Here is a 17,072-nt window from a genome sequence, read left to right on the forward strand (position 1 = left end):
TGTTGTGTTCATTTGCTGCCACTTGGCTCAAAGTTGCAGAGAAGTTCCATAATTCACCATTAGGGGGCAGTGAGAACACACAACACGGCGTGGTCGACAGTAGAGAAAGTCTAAAACAACAAGTACAACTTTATCTGTTATAGCGTAAGGAACTGTGTACATCATCTAGTTTATCAAGTTAATTTTTCTGTTTAATTATTATAATTAGAAGTTGGGTGGTAAGTACTTCTCATTAAACCAAATTCTCTAAGCCATCAAATTCTCCACTTTAATTCAGCTTCAGTGAGCTACCTTGACCCCACTGAGTCACACTGTGCTGTGGTTTAGCAGAAACAACATCATCTAGGTCTCTCCCATCAATACCTTGGAAACCTTTTGGCCTTCTTGTTTTTGTTGTTTCTTAACGTGTAGCCATTCCTGTAAAAATAAAGTATGTTATGACAACTTTCACAGTAGAAAGCATTCCTAATGATTTTTTTTAATCTACACCTTCATAAAAATCTGATGTAACACTGGAATAATGATTTTTTTTTCACAGCCAGTTCTAGCCCATTACTCTGAAGAGGGCAATAAAAATGTACCTGACAAGATTTTATCCGTTTCACCCCAATATTCTTTAAAAAGATCTGAAAAACATTGTACTCTTCTACAGTCTGTTTGTGTCCTTCATTAAAAGGGTGTGTAACCAGCAAACAAAAGCTGAAACTGCATTAAACTGTCCACTTCACAGATCAGTAAACTTCCTCCTTCTAAGAGTTTGTTTGTTTTTTTAAAATGTTACCACATAATTAAAACAGCAAAAATAATTTGAATTACAACTAAGTCAATATGCTCGCTGCACTGCAGGTTTTACAGAGTCAGCACATAGTTAAAGACAGTAACATCCCTCCGTGATTAAGTAGCTGCCAGCATGTAATGGGGACCAGAAATATATCATTATTTGCAGTGAAGCATATAGGATTGAAGAATCTGATGCTTGACTAAGCAGAGTAAGCTGTTCAACCCCGCTGACTTAACCAAGCCGATGCATGAAAGTCTGAGCTCATTTGATACGGACGTGACTGAAATAGTTTGAGAACGATGTGCTAAAGCTGCAAAACAAATCAGTTCACAAGACTGTGGTGCTGCACGGCAGTCAGATAACAAATAAAGTCACTTGGTGAAGAGTCTGGCAGACTTTAAGATCAGGTGACACTTAATCACAATGAATGAATAAAGCTGGGAAAGATCAACTGTAAAAAGGTCTGCTGACCTTGCTCCACTGAAGCGTCGTCAGCAGACCTTCTGTACGCTGTCAGCACATAGTTTTTAAAGATAACATCTTACAGTAACCAGAACAGGATGGAGCAATCACAGCATAAGAAAATCCAGAAGCTAGATTTTTTAAAAGTTTTTAAAAAATGCTTCAGGAGCAATACAGTGCAGACAGAGTGGCCGTACGTCAAAGCCAAAGCCAAATATGTACATGATGTGAGTCAGAAGCCAGACTCCCTTGAAAATATTGTAAGTGGTCTTGAGCAAGTTCTCCAGGCTTTCTGACAGTCTTTAAAAAAAAAAAAAATGCAATTAAAATCATTTGTTTCCTTTTCTTTAGTTGAATCTACATAAAATATCAAAGATATCACAGCGTGAAATTGGAAAAATTCTTGTAAGGACCCCAGAGACGCATCTGTTCACTGAAGCCTTGTGAGTAATGGCCTCTGTGGAAGGTTGTTTCTGTCAGGAAGCCATTCAAAGGAAGTGAAACAGCCACATTACATAGGAACTCAACTGAAAACCAGTGACAGCAGGTCTCATGGAGAACTGAATCCAAATTCGACATTTTTGGTTCAAACATCACCACTATGTATGGAAGAGATCATAAAAGAGGTACAACAGTGAGTGGCTACTTAGCAGGGTCTATTAAGCTGAGAATGGATAAAAAGGCTCTCATTATCTAAAGAAGAGCCTTGAATGTGCTTCAGGAAGTCTTGAAGAATTATTCCTGAAGAAAGCTTGCCAAGGAGGGTTCAGGCTGTGTTGGAGACTGAAGGTGGTCTTACAGAATATTGACTTATTTCCATTTATGTTTTTGCACACGTTTCTGTTAAAACTGTTTCACAGTTCCCCAGGAAAATATAAAGAAATAAAGGGTGGCTCAAGACTTTTGCAAAGTACTATACAGTGGGATGCGAAAGTTTGGGCAACCTTGTTAATAGTCATTATTTTTCCTCTATAAATCCTTGGTTGTTACAATAAAAAATGTCAGTTAAATATATCATATAGGAGACACACAGTGATATTTGAGAAGTGAAATGAAGTTTATTGGATTTACAGAAAGTGTGCAATAATTGTTTAAACAAAATCAGGCAGATGCATAAATTTGGGCACTGTTTATTGATTCCAAAACCTTTAGAACTAATTATTGGAACTCGAATTGGCTTGGTAAGCTCAGTGACCCCTGACCTACATACACAGGTGAATCCAATAATGAGAAAGAGTATTTATGTTGTAATTGTAAGCTTCCCTCCTCTTTTAATTTTCTCTGAAGAGTAGCAACATGGGGGTCTCAAAACAACTCTCAAATGACCTGAAGACAAAGATTGTTCACCATCATGGTTTAGGGGAAGGATACAGAAAGCTGCTCTGAGATTTAAGCTGTCTGTTTCCACAGTTAGGAACATATTGAGAAAATGGAAGATCACAGGCTCAGTTCAAGTTAAGGCTCAAAGTGGCAGACTAAGAAAAATCTCGGATAGACAGAAGCGACTTCAGTTCTAAGGTCAAATGGTGGGGAGTCCCAGATGAGTTTCCCCCCCAAAGAGGGACAAAAGGACCCCCTGATGATCCTCTAATCGCCTGAGCCAAGGTGTGAAACTGGGTGTGGGTCCCAATCAGCCAGAGTTTCGGGTGAGTTCATTGTGAAACCTGGCCCCACCTTATCATGCGAATTCCTGAGATCAGATGGCCCAGGATGTGAGTGGGCGTTAAGGCGTCTGGGGAGGGATCTCAAAACTGGATTATAGATGGCAGAGAGTTGGTGTCGTAAACCCCCGCCTCTGTTCAAAGATGGTCGCTCACAGTGGACATAGATGGCTTCTTTCACTCCTCTTTCAAACCATCTGTCCTCTCTGTCCAAAATGTGAACATTGGCATCCTCGAAAGAGTGTCCTTTATCCTTAAGATGCAGATGGACCGCTGAGTCTTGTCCTGTGGAGGTGGCTCTTCTGTGTTGTGCCATGCGCTTGTGAAGTGGCTGTTTGGTCTCTCCAATGTAGAGGTCTGGGCATTCCTCGCTGCACTGTACAGCATACACCACATTGTTAAGTCTGTGTTTTGGAGTTTTGTCTTTCGGGTGAACCAGTTTTTGTCTGAGCGTGTTGCTAGATCTGAAATGCACCGGGATGTTTAGACCCAGCAACACGCTGGTGGCCAACTCTCTGCCATCTATAATCCAGTTTTGAGTTCCCTCCCCAGACGCCTTAACGCCCACTCACATCCTGGGCCATCTGACCTCAGGAATTCGCATGATAAGGTGGGGCCAGGTTTCACAATGAGCTCATCCGAAACCCTGGCTGATTGGGACCCACACCCAGTTTCACACCTTGGCTCAGGTGATTAGAGGATCATTAGGGGGTCCTTTTGTCCCTCTGTGGGGAGACACTCCCACTAGGTTTAAATCTGGGACTCCCCACCATTTGACCTTAGAACTGAAGAAGCTTCTCGGATGAGAGGTGAAACATCTTCAAGCAACTTAAAGAAGTCCAGACGCTTTTCTTTGCAAGCTCCTTTGATTCAGAAGAAGCCTTTTCTCCACCCACAGAACAAACAGAGCCGCTTAAGGTATGCTAAAGCACATTTGGACAAGCTAGCTTTATTCTGGAATAAGGTGCTGTGGACTAATGAAACTAAAATTGAGTTATTTGGCCATAACAAGGGGCGTTATGCATGGAGGAAAAAGAACACAGCATTCCAAGAAAACACCTGCTACCTACAGTAAAATATGGTGGTGGTTCCATCATGCTGTGGGGCTGTGTGGCCAGTGCAGGGACTGGGAATCTTGTCCAAGTTGAGGGACACATGGATTCCACTCAGTATCAGCAGATTCTGGAGACCAATGTCCAGGAATCAGTGACAAAACTGAAGCTGCGCCGGGGCTGGATCTTTCAACAAGACAACGACCCGAAACACTGCTCAAAATCCACTAAGGCATTCATGCAGAGGAATAAGTACAACGTTCTGGAATCTCAGTCCCCAGACCTGAATATTATTGAAAATCTGTTGTGTGAGTTAAAGAGAGGTCCATGCTCGGAAGCCATCAAACCTGAATGAACCAGAGATGTTTTGTAAAGAGGAATGGTCCAAAATACCTTCAACCACATCCAGACTCTCATTGGAACCTACAGGAAGTGTTTAGAGGCTGTAATTTCTGCAAAAGGCAGATCTACCAAATATTGATTTCGTTTCTTTTTTGTGGTGCCCAAATTTATGCACCTGCCTGATTTTGTTTAAACAATTATTGCACACTTTCTGTAAATCCAATAAACTTAATTTCACTTCTCAAATATCACTGTGTGTCTCCTGTATGATATATTTAACTGACATTTTTTTATCGTAACAACCAACGATTTACAGAGGAAAATAATAACTATTAACAAGGTTGCCCAAACCTTTGCACCCCACTGTATATGTAATATGGACAGGCAGATATGAGAAATGAAAAAATCATGGAAAAAGCGGGAAATGTGAACAAAGCAGAAAAGAGTGGAGTCATGACCACACTGGGAGGAGGTGAGGTGAGAGAAAGGGCCCGGCTCGCTGAGGTGGAATACTCACGCTGATAGACAGGGATGTGACAAGGGCAGGGCAGACAGGAGTGCAAGGGATGGACACTGAGACAGAAAGCACAACAGTGTCAAGGGGGATGAATAATGTGAGAAGTGGAAACAGATGTGTTTACAGCCATCTTGTCTCTCAGCTGCGTGTCTTGTTTCCTGACAGGAAAGACATAACAGGAGTTGCAGAGGCGACATCGTGGCTCACATGCTGCTCGCAGGCTTGCACGTGGAACAAACAGTGAGCTTGAAAAGAGCAAAAAATAAATACATAAATAATAATTTAAAAAAGTTAAAAACTGCAGCAGTGTAAATTTGAACTCTGGTGTCCAGTAGCAGCTGGATCCTCTGTCGTCCCTTGGGAAGCAGGATTACACAAAGGTTTGTCCTCTTGGTGACCCGGAGAAGAGACAGAAGAAGTGGGAGCGTGATGAGAGAAAAGCACGTCAAACAGGGCGAAGGGGAGCGGGTTCCTCATATGCCGGAGTAAGGCTCATACCTGAATCTGTAACAGACTGTTATGTAATACCAAAGAATGTTACAAATCCATGCGACAGCCACACATGGGTGCTGTTGCTTTCTCTATTCTGCTGCTTCTTGCTGTCGTGCAGGCAGCGGCTCAAACACACACACACACGCACGCACAGGCTGTGCACCCTGTAAGGCACTGCTCTCCATTTTTCAAACATGTGATTTAACCAGATATGAGACGATGGGCCCCTGAATGCATGGTGTCAGCACATAGATCACACACATAAAGCTGTGTGTGTGTTTGTGTGTGTATGTATAGATAGTTAGGTGAAGACACTAACAGATGAGAGCAAAACCTTTGAATGGCACAACACTCAAAAGAATCATAACGAATGCCCGTGTGTGTGAATGCCAAAACAGTTCTTGAGATCTTAAGAGCTGCCCCCTGTGCGTGGGTCTGACAGCTAAGTGACACTGGCGTTAGCATACCAAAGCCTTGTGTTTCCCAGATTCCATTAAGATGTGGCTGCTCCAGCCAGGCTCTTGTGCGTCTGCCAAATCCCCTTGTCTCGCACTTGCGCGCGCGCACACACACACACACACACACACACACACACACACACACACACACACACACACACACACACACACACATCTCTGTGTGTGTGTGTGTGTGTGTGTGTGTTTGTTTTAGAATGTTTAAGTATGTTATGAAAATAATATTATAAAATATATGTTCCTTGCTTGATTGATATGTATGTTTTAGACATCAAATAAAGATTTTTTTCAGTTGTTACATGTGAATGTGTTTACTTAGATTGAAATATATGAAGGGTAATATATAAAAAAACACCCAGCACGCCCCTGCGGGCGGTTTATCCTTCAAGCTCGGGTCCTCTACCAGAGGCCTGGGAGCTTGAGGGTCCTGCGCAGTTTCTTAGCTGTTCCCAGGACTGCGCTCTTCTGGACAGAGATCTCCGATGTTATTCCCGGGATCTGCTGGAGCCACTCGCCTAGCTTGGGAGTCACCGCACCTAGTGCTCCGATTACCACGGGGACCACCGTTACCTTCACCCTCCACATCCTCTCGAGCTCTTCTCTGAGCCCTTGGTATTTCTCCAGCTTCTCGTGTTCCTTCTTCCTGATATTGCTGTCATTCGGAACCGCTACATCGATCACTACGGCCGTCTTCTTCTGTTTGTCTACCACCACTATGTCCGGTTGGTTAGCCACCACCATTTTGTCCGTCTGTATCTGGAAGTCCCACAGGATCTTAGCTCGGTCATTCTCCACCACCCTTGGGGGCATCTCCCATTTTGACCTCGGGACTTCCAGGTTATACTCGGCACAGATGTTCCTGTACACTATGCCGGCCACTTGGTTAAGGCGTTCCATGTATGCCTTGCCTGCTAGCATCTTGCACCCTGCTGTTATGTGCTGGATTGTCTCTGGGGCATCTTTACACAGCCTGCACCTGGGGTCTTGCCTGGTGTGATAGACCCCAGCCTCTATGGATCTTGTACTCAGAGCTTGTTCTTGTGCTGCCATGATTAGTGCCTCTGTGCTGTCTTTCAGTCCAGCTTTGTCCAGCCACTGGTAGGATTTCTGGATATCAGCCACCTCCTCTATCTGCCGGTGGTACATACCGTGCAGGGGCCTGTTCTTCCATGATGGTTCCTCGTCTCCCTCCTCTTTCTTGGGTTTCTGCTGCCTGAGGTATTCACTGAGCACTCGGTCAGTTGGGGCCATCTTCCCAATGTATTCTTGGATGTTCCTTGTCTCATCCTGGACTGTGGTGCTGACACTCACCAGTCCCCGGCCCCCTTCCTTCCGCTTAGCGTACAGCCTCAGGGTGCTGGACTTGGGGTGAAACCCTCCATGCATGGTCAGGAGCTTTCTTGTCTTTATGTCAGTGGCTTCTATCTCCTCCTTTGGCCAGCCTATTACCCCAGCAGGGTACCTGATCACGGGCAGGGCGTATGTGTTGATGGCCCGGATCTTGTTCTTACCATTCAGCTGACTCCTCAGGACTTGCCTGACCCTCTGCAGGTACTTGGTGGTTGCAGCCTTTCTAGCGGCCTCTTCGTGGTTCCCATTTGCCTGCGGGATCCCCAGGTACTTGTAACTGTCCTCTATGTCTGCAATGTTGCCTTCTGGTAGTTCAATCCCCTCAGTTCTGACTACCTTCCCTCTCTTTGTTACCATCCGACTACACTTCTCCAGTCCGAACGACATTCCAATGTCATTGCTGTATAGCCTGGTAGTGTGGATCAGTGAATCGATGTCTCGTTCACTCTTGGCATACAGCTTGATGTCATCCATGTACAGGAGGTGGCTGACAACTGCTCCGTTCCGTAGTCGGTATCCGTAGCCAGTCTTGTTAATGATCTCACTGAGGGGGTTCAGGCCTATGCAGAACAGCAGTGGGGACAGAGCATCTCCTTGGTAGATCCCGCACTTGATGGTGACTTGTGCTATGGGCTTGGAGTTGGCCTCTAGTGTTGTACGCCACATCCCCATTGAGTTCCTGATGAAGGCTCTTAGGGTCCCATTGATCTTGTACAATTCTAGGCATTCCAGTATCCAGCTGTGGGGCATTGAGTCATAGGCCTTCTTGTAATCAATCCAGGCAGTGCACAGGTTGGTCAGTCTGGTCTTGCAGTCTCGGCTGACTGTTCTGTCTACCAGTAGCTGGTGTTTTGCGCCTCTGGTATTCTTGCCAATTCCTTTGTGTGTCCCGCTCATGTATTGACCCATGTGCCTGTTCATCTTAGCCGATATGATGCCTGACAGGAGCTTCCATGTAGTACTGAGGCAGGTTATTGGTCGGTAGTTGGAGGGGACCGGTCCCTTCTTGGGGTCCTTGGGGATCAGGACCGTCCGACCTTCGGTTAGCCATTCCGGGTGTCTCTCGTTAACTAGCAGCTGGTTCATTTGTGCTGCCAGACGCTCGTGGAGTGCAGTCAGCTTCTTTAGCCAGTAGGCGTGAACCATGTCGGGCCCTGGTGCTGTCCAACTCTTCATACTGGAGACCCTTTCTTGGATATCTGCCACTGTGATGGTTATTGGACCCTGTTCAGGGAGATCGCTGTGGTCTGCCCTCAGATCCACTAGCCACTGAGCATTGCCGTTATGGGTTGCGTCCTTCTCCCATATGCTCTTCCAGTATTGCTCCGTCTCCAGCCTTGGTGGTGCTGTTCTCTTATTATTATTGTTCCCTTGCCACTGAGAGTACACCTTTGCTGGTTCCGTGGAGAACATTTGGTTTATTCTCCTGCCTTCTATCTCTCTGGTGTACCTCCTCAAGCGGCTGGCCAAGGCTGTGAGTCTTTGCTTGGCAGTTTCCAAGGCCTCAGGTATGGACAGCTTGCTGTATTTCTTATGCACCTTCTTTGTCGCACCTTTCTGCAACTCCGTTAGTTGGCTAACCTCCCTCCGTGCTACTTTGATCTTGCCCTCTAGCCTCCTTCTCCATGGAGGGTACTGCCCCTTGTGGCTGTTCAACTTGTAGCCAAGCATCTCACTGATCACTGCTGCCGTATTGTAGATCAGCTTATTAGTGTCGGTAATCGTGGTTGTAGGTATTGTCCGTAGTGCTGCATTAACATCATCTAGCAGACCTTCTGAGGGTACTTCACGTAATCTTGGTAACCGGCTACGGGGGATCCAGGTTTCAAGCTTGGGGTTACTTGCGTAGTAGCATTCCAACAACGCCCTGTTTTTGTCTCTTGTATATATGACATATATATATATATATATATATATATATATATATATATATATATATATATATATATATATATATATATAAATGGCAAGACCCCAGGTGCAGGCTGTGTAAAGATGCCCCAGAGACAATCCAGCACATAACAGCAGGGTACAAGATGCTAGCAGGCAAGGCATACATGGAACGCCATAACCAAGTGGCCGGTATAGTGTACAGGAACATCTGTGCCGAGTATAACCTGGAAGTCCCGAGGTCAAAATGGGAGATGCCCCCAAGGGTGGTGGAGAATGACCGAGCTAAGATCCTGTGGGACTTCCAGATACAGACGGACAAATTGGTGGTGGCTAACCAACCGGACATAGTGGTGGTAGATAAACAGAAGAAGACGGCCGTAGTGATCAATGTAGCGGTTCCGAATGACAGCAATATCAGGAAGAAGGAACACGAGAAGCTGGAGAAATACCAAGGGCTCAGAGAAGAGCTCGAGAGGATGTGGAGGGTGAAGGTAACGGTGGTCCCCGTGGTAATCGGAGCACTAGGTGCGGTGACTCCCAAGCTAGGCGAGTGGCTCCAGCAGATCCTCTGGTAGAGGACCCGAGCTTGAAGGATAAACCGCCCGCAGGGGCGTGCTGGGTGTTGTTTATATAACCACTACGCTATCCTTTGGAACAGAGGATCGCAAGTTCGATTCCTACCTGGGGCGTCTGTATCCAGTAAGGGTCCTAAGGCTAGACCCCCTATGCTAAGCAAGCCTACCACAGACATGAGCGAGACAGATAAATATGAAGGCATGCCAGCTCGGACGTCGCCCGGATCAACAAGGTCCGCGTCAGGTGTTGAGGAACCAGGGCACCCTGACGAAAAGTCGGCTACTGGAACAAGAAGGCATCGGTGGGCAAGAGACGAAAACAGGGCGTTGTTGGAATGCTACTACGCAAGTAACCCCTACAACCATGATTACCGACACTAACAAGCTGATCTACAATACGGCAGCAGTGATCAGTGAGATGCTTGGCTACAAGTTGAACAGCCACAAGGGGCAGTACCCTCCATGGAGAAGGAGGCTAGAGGGCAAGATCAAAGTAGCACGGAGGGAGGTTAGCCAACTAATGGAGTTGCAGAAAGGTGCGACAAAGAAGGTGCATAAGAAATACAGCAAGCTGTCCATACCTGAGGCCTTGGAAACTGCCAAGCAAAGACTCACAGCCTTGGCCAGCCGCTTGAGGAGGTACACCAGAGAGATAGAAGGCAGGAGAATAAACCAGCTGTTCTCCACAGAACCAGCAAAGGTGTACTCTCAGTGGCAAGGGAACAATAATAATAATAAGAGAACAGCACCACCAAGGCTGGAGACGGAGCAATACTGGAAGAGCATATGGGAGAAGGACGCAACCCATAACGGCAATGCTCAGTGGCTAGTGGATCTGAGGGCAGACCACAGCGACCTCCCTGAACAGGGTCCAGTAACCATCACAGTGGCAGATATCCAAGAAAGGGTCTCCAGTATGAAGAGTTGGACAGCACCAGGGCCCGACATGGTTCACGCCTACTGGCTAAAGAAGCTGACTGCACTCCACGAGCATCTGGCAGCACAAATGAACCAGCTGCTAGTTAACGAGAGACACCCGGAATGGCTAACCGAAGGTCGGACGGTCGTGATCCCCAAGGACCCCAAGAAGGGACCGGTCCCCTCCAACTACCGACCAATAACCTGCCTCATTACCACGTGGAAGCTCCTGTCAGGCATCATATCGGCTAAGATGAACAGGCACATGGGTCAATACATGAGCGGGACACACAAAGGAATTGGCAAGAATACCAGAGGCGCAAAACACCAGCTACTGGTAGACAGAACAGTCAGCCGAGACTGCAAGACCAGACTGACCAACCTGTGCACTGCCTGGATCGATTACAAGAAGGCCTATGACTCAATGCCCCACAGCTGGATACTGGAATGCCTAGAATTGTACAAGATCAATGGGACCCTAAGAGCCTTCATCAGGAACTCAATGGGGATGTGGCGTACAACACTAGAGGCCAACTCCAAGCCCATAGCACAAGTCACCATCAAGTGCGGGATCTACCAAGGAGATGCTCTGTCCCCACTGCTGTTCTGCATAGGCCTGAACCCCCTCAGTGAGATCATTAACAAGACTGGCTACGGATACCGACTACGTAACGGAGCAGTTATCAGCCACCTCCTGTACATGGATGACATCAAGCTGTATGCCAAGAGTGAACGAGACATCGATTCACTGATCCACACTACCAGGCTATACAGCAATGACATTGGAATGTCGTTCGGACTGGAGAAGTGTAGTCGGATGGTAACAAAGAGAGGGAAGGTAGTCAGAACTGAGGGGATTGAACTACCAGAAGGCAACATTGCAGACATAGAGGACAGTTACAAGTACCTGGGGATCCCGCAGGCGAATGGGAACCATGAGGTTATTGTACTCGGCCCTGAAAAGCCTAGAAATATGGTATCTAACCAGATTCTTACTCTGGATGGCATTACCTTGGCCTCCAGTAACGCTGTGAGGAACCTTGGAGTCATTTTTGACCAGGACATGTCCTTCAATGCACATATTAAACAAATATGTAAGACTGCGTTCTTCCATTTGCGCAACACATCTTAGAAATATCCTGTCTCAGAGTGACGCTGAAAAACTAGTTCATGCATTTATTACTTCCAGGCTGGACTATTGTAATTCATTATTATCAGGATGTCCAAAAAACTCACTGAAAAGCCTTCAGCTAATCCAAAATGCTGCAGCAAGAGTACTGTCAGGGACTAGAAAGAGAGAGCATATTTCTCCTGTTTTGGCTTCCCTTCATTGGCTTCCTGTTAAATCCAGAATTGAATTCAAAATCCTGCTCCTCACATACAAGGTCTTAAATAATCAGGCCCCATCTTATCTTAATGACCTTGTAGTACCATATCACCCTATTAGAGCACTTCGCTCTCGCTCTGCAGGCCTACTTGTTGTTCCTAGAGTATTTAAAAGTAGAATGGGAGGGAGAGCCTTCAATTTTCAGGCCCCTCTTCTGTGGAACCAGCTTCCAGTTTGGATTCAGGAGACAGACACTATCTCTACTTTCAAGATTAGGCTTAAAACTTTCCTTTTTGCTAAAGCATATAGTTAGGGCTGGATCAGGTGACCCTGAATCCTCCCTTAGTTATGCTGCAATAGACATAGGCTGCCGGGGGATTCCCATGATGCATTGAGTTTTTCCTTTCCAGTCACCTTTCTCACTCACTATGTATTAACAGACCTCTCTGCATTGAATCATATCTGTTATTAACCTCTGTCTCTCTTCCACAGCATGTCTTTTATCCTGTCTTCCTTCTCTCACCCCAACCGGTCGCAGCAGATGGCCGCCCCTCCCTGAGCCTGGTTCTGCCGGAGGTTTCTTCCTGTTAAAAGGGAGTTTTTCCTTCCCACTGTTGCCAAAGTGCTTGCTCATAGGGGGTCATATGATTGTTGGGTTTTTCTCTGTATCTATAAAGCGCCTTGAGGCGACTTATGTTGTGATTTGGCGCTATATAAATAAAATTGAATTGAATTGAATTGAATGAAGAGGCCGCTAGAAAAGCTGCAACCACCAAGTACCTGCAGAGGGTCAGGCAAGTCCTGAGGAGTCAGCTGAATGGTAAGAACAAGATCCGGGCCATCAACACGTACGCCCTGCCCGTGATCAGGTACCCTGCTGGGGTAATAGGCTGGCCAAAGGAGGAGATAGAAGCCACTGACATAAAGACAAGAAAGCTCCTTACCATGCATGGAGGGTTTCACCCCAAGTCCAGCACCCTGAGGCTGTACGCTAAGTGGAAGGAAGGGGGCCGGGGACTGGTGAGTGTCAGCACCACAGTCCAGGATGAGACAACGAACATCCAAGAATACATTTGGAAGATGGCCCCAACTGACCGAGTGCTCAGTGAATACCTCAGGCAGCAGAAACCCAAGAAAGAGGAGGGAGACGAGGAACCATCATGGAAGGACAGGCCTCTTCACGGTATGTACCACCGGCAGATAGAGGGGGTGGCTGATATCCAGAAATCCTACCAGTGGCTGGACAAAGCTGGACTGAAAGACAGGACAGAGGCACTAATCATGGCAGCACAAGAACAAGCTCTGAGTACAAGATCCATAGAGGCTGGGGTCTATCACACCGGGCAAGACCCCAGGTGCAGGCTGTGTAAAGATGCCCCAGAGACAATCCAGCACATAACAGCAGGGTACAAGATGCTAGCAGGCAAGGCATACATGGAACGCCATAACCAAGTGGCCGGCATAGTGTACAGGAACATCTGTGCCGAGTATAACCTGGAAGTCCCGAGGTCAAAATGGGAGATGCCCCCAAGGGTGGTGGAGAATGACCGAGCTAAGATCCTGTGGGACTTCCAGATACAGACAGACAAAATGGTGGTGGCTAACCAACCGGACATAGTGGTGGTAGACAAACAGAAGAAGACGGCCGTAGTGATCGATGTAGCGGTTCCGAATGACAGCAATATCAGGAAGAAGGAACACGAGAAGCTGGAGAAATACCAAGGGCTCAGAGAAGAGCTCGAGAGGATGTGGAAGGTGAAGGTAAAAGTGGTCCCCGTGGTAATCGGAGCACTAGGTGCGGTGACTCCCAAGCTAGGCGAGTGGCTCCAGCAGATCCCGGGAATAACATCGGAGATCTCTGTCCAGAAGAGCGCAGTCCTGGGAACAGCTAAGATACTGCGCAGGACCCTCAAGCTCCCAGGCCTCTGGTAGAGGACCCGAGCTTGAAGGATAAACCGCCCGCAGGGTCGTGCTGGGTGTTTGGTTTTTTATTTATATATATATATATATATATATATATATATATATATATATATATATATATATATATATATATATATATATACATATATATATATATATATATATATAATTTTCATTTGTATTTTGAAATATATGTCAAAATATACAAAAAATGGCCAAAAAATATATGTGCTAAAATACATTTTAGAATATATTTATAACATATTTTGAAATGTATTTTAGCACATATATGTTTTGGCCATTTTTTGTATTGAGTACAAATTAACTTTTAGTAATGACTGTCTCAGCACCAATTATTGTGAAAGCCCGACTTCTGATGCAGTCCTCCCTACCCAACCAGATTGGTGAGCCTTAGGTGCCTATATGAGCAGATTTATTTCCTTTAAATTCACTAAGAATACGGTCAATCTAGGACAGTACTGGTTGATAACATCACAACACAACAAAGAAAGACCTAATCAGGTTCTCTGAAATCTTTGATTTAAGTAGTTCAAAGTCTTTGTGAACTTTCTCTGATGAAGAAATCAAACAAACAAACCCATTTAAAGAAATAAACAGAGCAGTAAGAGATGTTTTTTGTTTGTTTTTTTTTTATTTATTTTCATTAGCCGAAGGCCGTATTGTTTGTTTTCTGACCTGGGAGTTGGATAGTCCTGGATCAGGGACTTTTTTGGACGCTCTGTGTCACTACTGCTTCTTATGGCCTCTTATTGTCTTTTGGTGTGTTTGGTGTGTTTTCAGAGGTTTCACTCAAGGTCATATTGTTCATTTTCTTAACTAGGAGGCGGATAGACCTTGGCAAACAACTTTTTTGGCTGCTCTGTGTCACTGCTGATTGTTCTGGCCTCTTGCTGTATTTTGGAGTGTTTTCAGAGCTTTTGGTATCGCTCGAGGTCGTAACGTCCATTTTCTCAACTTGGTGTTGGATAGACCTTGGCGTCCAACTTTTTTGGCTGCTCTGTGTCACTGCTGCATGTACTGGCCTCTTGTTGTATTTTGGAGTGTTTTCAGAGCTTTTGGTATCGCTTGAGGTCGTAACGTCCATTTTCTCAACATGGTGTTGGATAGACCTTGGCGTCCAACTTTTTTGGCTGCTCTGTGTCACTGCTGCTTGTACTGGCCTATTGTTGTATTTTGGAGTGTTTTCAGAGCTTTTGGTATCGCTTGAGGTCGTAACGTCCATTTTCTCAACATGGTGTTGAATACACCTTGGCGTCCAACTTTTTTGGCTGTTCTATGTCACTACTGATTGTTCTGGCCTCTTGTTGTATTTGAGTGTGATTTCAGAGCTTTTGGTATCGCTCAAGGTCGTAACGTCCATTTTCTCAACTTGGTGTTGGATAGACCTTGGCATCCAACTTTTTTGGATGCTCTCTGTCACTGCTGCTTGTTCTGGCCTTTTGTTGTATTTCAGTGTGATTTCAGAGCTTTTGGTATTGCTCAAGGTCGTAACGTCCATTTTCTCAACTTGGTGTTGGAGAGACCTTGGTGAAGAACTTTTTTGCATTCTCTGTGTCACTGCTGCTTGTACTGGCCTATTGTTGTATTTTGGAGTGTTTTCAGAGCTTTTGGCATCGCTTGAGGTCGTAACGTCCATTTTCTCAACTTGGTGTTGAATAGATCTTGGCGTCCAACTTTTTTGGCTGTTCTGTGTCACTGCTGATTGTTCTGGCCTCTTGTTGTATTTGAGTGTGATTTCAGAGCTTTTGGTATCGCTCAAGGTCGTAACGTCCATTTTCTCAACTTGGTGTTGGAGAGACCTTGGCGAAGAACTTTATTGGATGCTCTGTGTCACTGCTGCTTGTTCTGGCCTCTTGTTGTCTTTTGGTATGTTTTGAGAGTTTTTGGTATCACTCAAGTTCATATCGTTCTTTTTCTGAACTTGGAGTTGGATAGTCCTTGAAGAAGAACTTTTTTGGATGCTCCGAGTCACTGCTGTTTCTTTTTTCTCAGTGTCTATTCTCATCCTCTTTCTCTCTGGAGAGTAGCTCTCAGAGTTGTTTTTGCTGCCTTTGGAAATCTGACTGTATCGTCTTTTCAACACAGTTTTTTCTTCACAGATTCGTCTTTTTTTCCTTGGTGGAGAGCAGCTGTCGGCAATTCTGCAATTCTGTGCAACATAATCCGGGCCTCGCTTCCTCTTGAGTGGAAGCTGGAAATGTGTTTCATCAGAATTTGTCTCTGGATTTTGGTGGTCCATTGTAGTAAAGCCAGCGTAAGCTTTTTGGCTTTTGCCGTGTTTACTCTGAGACATGTCAGAGTGTTGATGAAGTGACTGTCTTAAAGATTCAACTGTTTTAAAATTTTTCTCAATGCTGCAATATCGAGTGTTACAAGTAAACCGCATGAAAGCTTGGGCTTCTTACCCGGATTTAAGGATTCACAGATCAAAGCCATATGAAATGCCTTTGATCATCATGATGATGTCATAACATAACGTAACAGCAACATTCTTTTTTTTAAAAATTTGGTTCTATTGTCTATGGGGCTTTGGAGCGTGATGTCACGGCAGGGGGCGTGACCGCCGGGGCGCCATTTTAGCAGGCCAAACAAAGGGCTTTTTTTTTTTTTTTTTTTATTGAAAGAAATTTTCATATACAAAACAAGTCAAGGAAACAGACCAGAATTGTAACAATTTACATTACAAAAGGGGTTGAAGCAAGTCATCATAACTTTACAGTGAGAAAATAAAAGTTTCTAGGGTAAAGTAATAAGGAACATAGACCTTTTGACACAGGCAGGAAAATTAGAATAGCAAGTATTTTGTGATTTTACAGTATACAGTGGGGCAAAAAAGTATTTAGTCAGCCACCGATTGTGCAAGTTCCCCCACCTAAAATGATGACAGAGGTCAGTAATTTGCACCAAAGGTACACTTCAACTGTGAGAGACAGAATGTGAAAAAAAAATCCATGAATCCACATGGTAGGATTTGTAAAGAATTTATTCGTAAATCAGGGTGGAAAATAAGTATTTGGTCAATAACAAAAATACAACTCAATACTTTGTAACATAACCTTTGTTGGCAATAACAGAGGTCAAACATTTACTATAGGTCTTTACCAGGTTTGCACACACAGTAGCTGGTATTTTGGCTCATTCCTCCATGCAGATCTTCTCGAAAGCAGTGATGTTTTGGGGCTGTCGCTGAGCAACACGGACTTTCAACTCTAGCCACAGATTTTCTATGGGGTTGAGGTCTGGAGACTGGCTAGGCCACTCCAGGACTTTCAAATGCTTCTT

This window comes from Rhamphochromis sp. 'chilingali', assembly GCF_963969265.1.
Source record: "Rhamphochromis sp. 'chilingali' genome assembly, chromosome: 12".
In the NCBI taxonomy this organism is placed as follows: Eukaryota; Metazoa; Chordata; class Actinopteri; order Cichliformes; family Cichlidae; genus Rhamphochromis; species Rhamphochromis sp. 'chilingali'.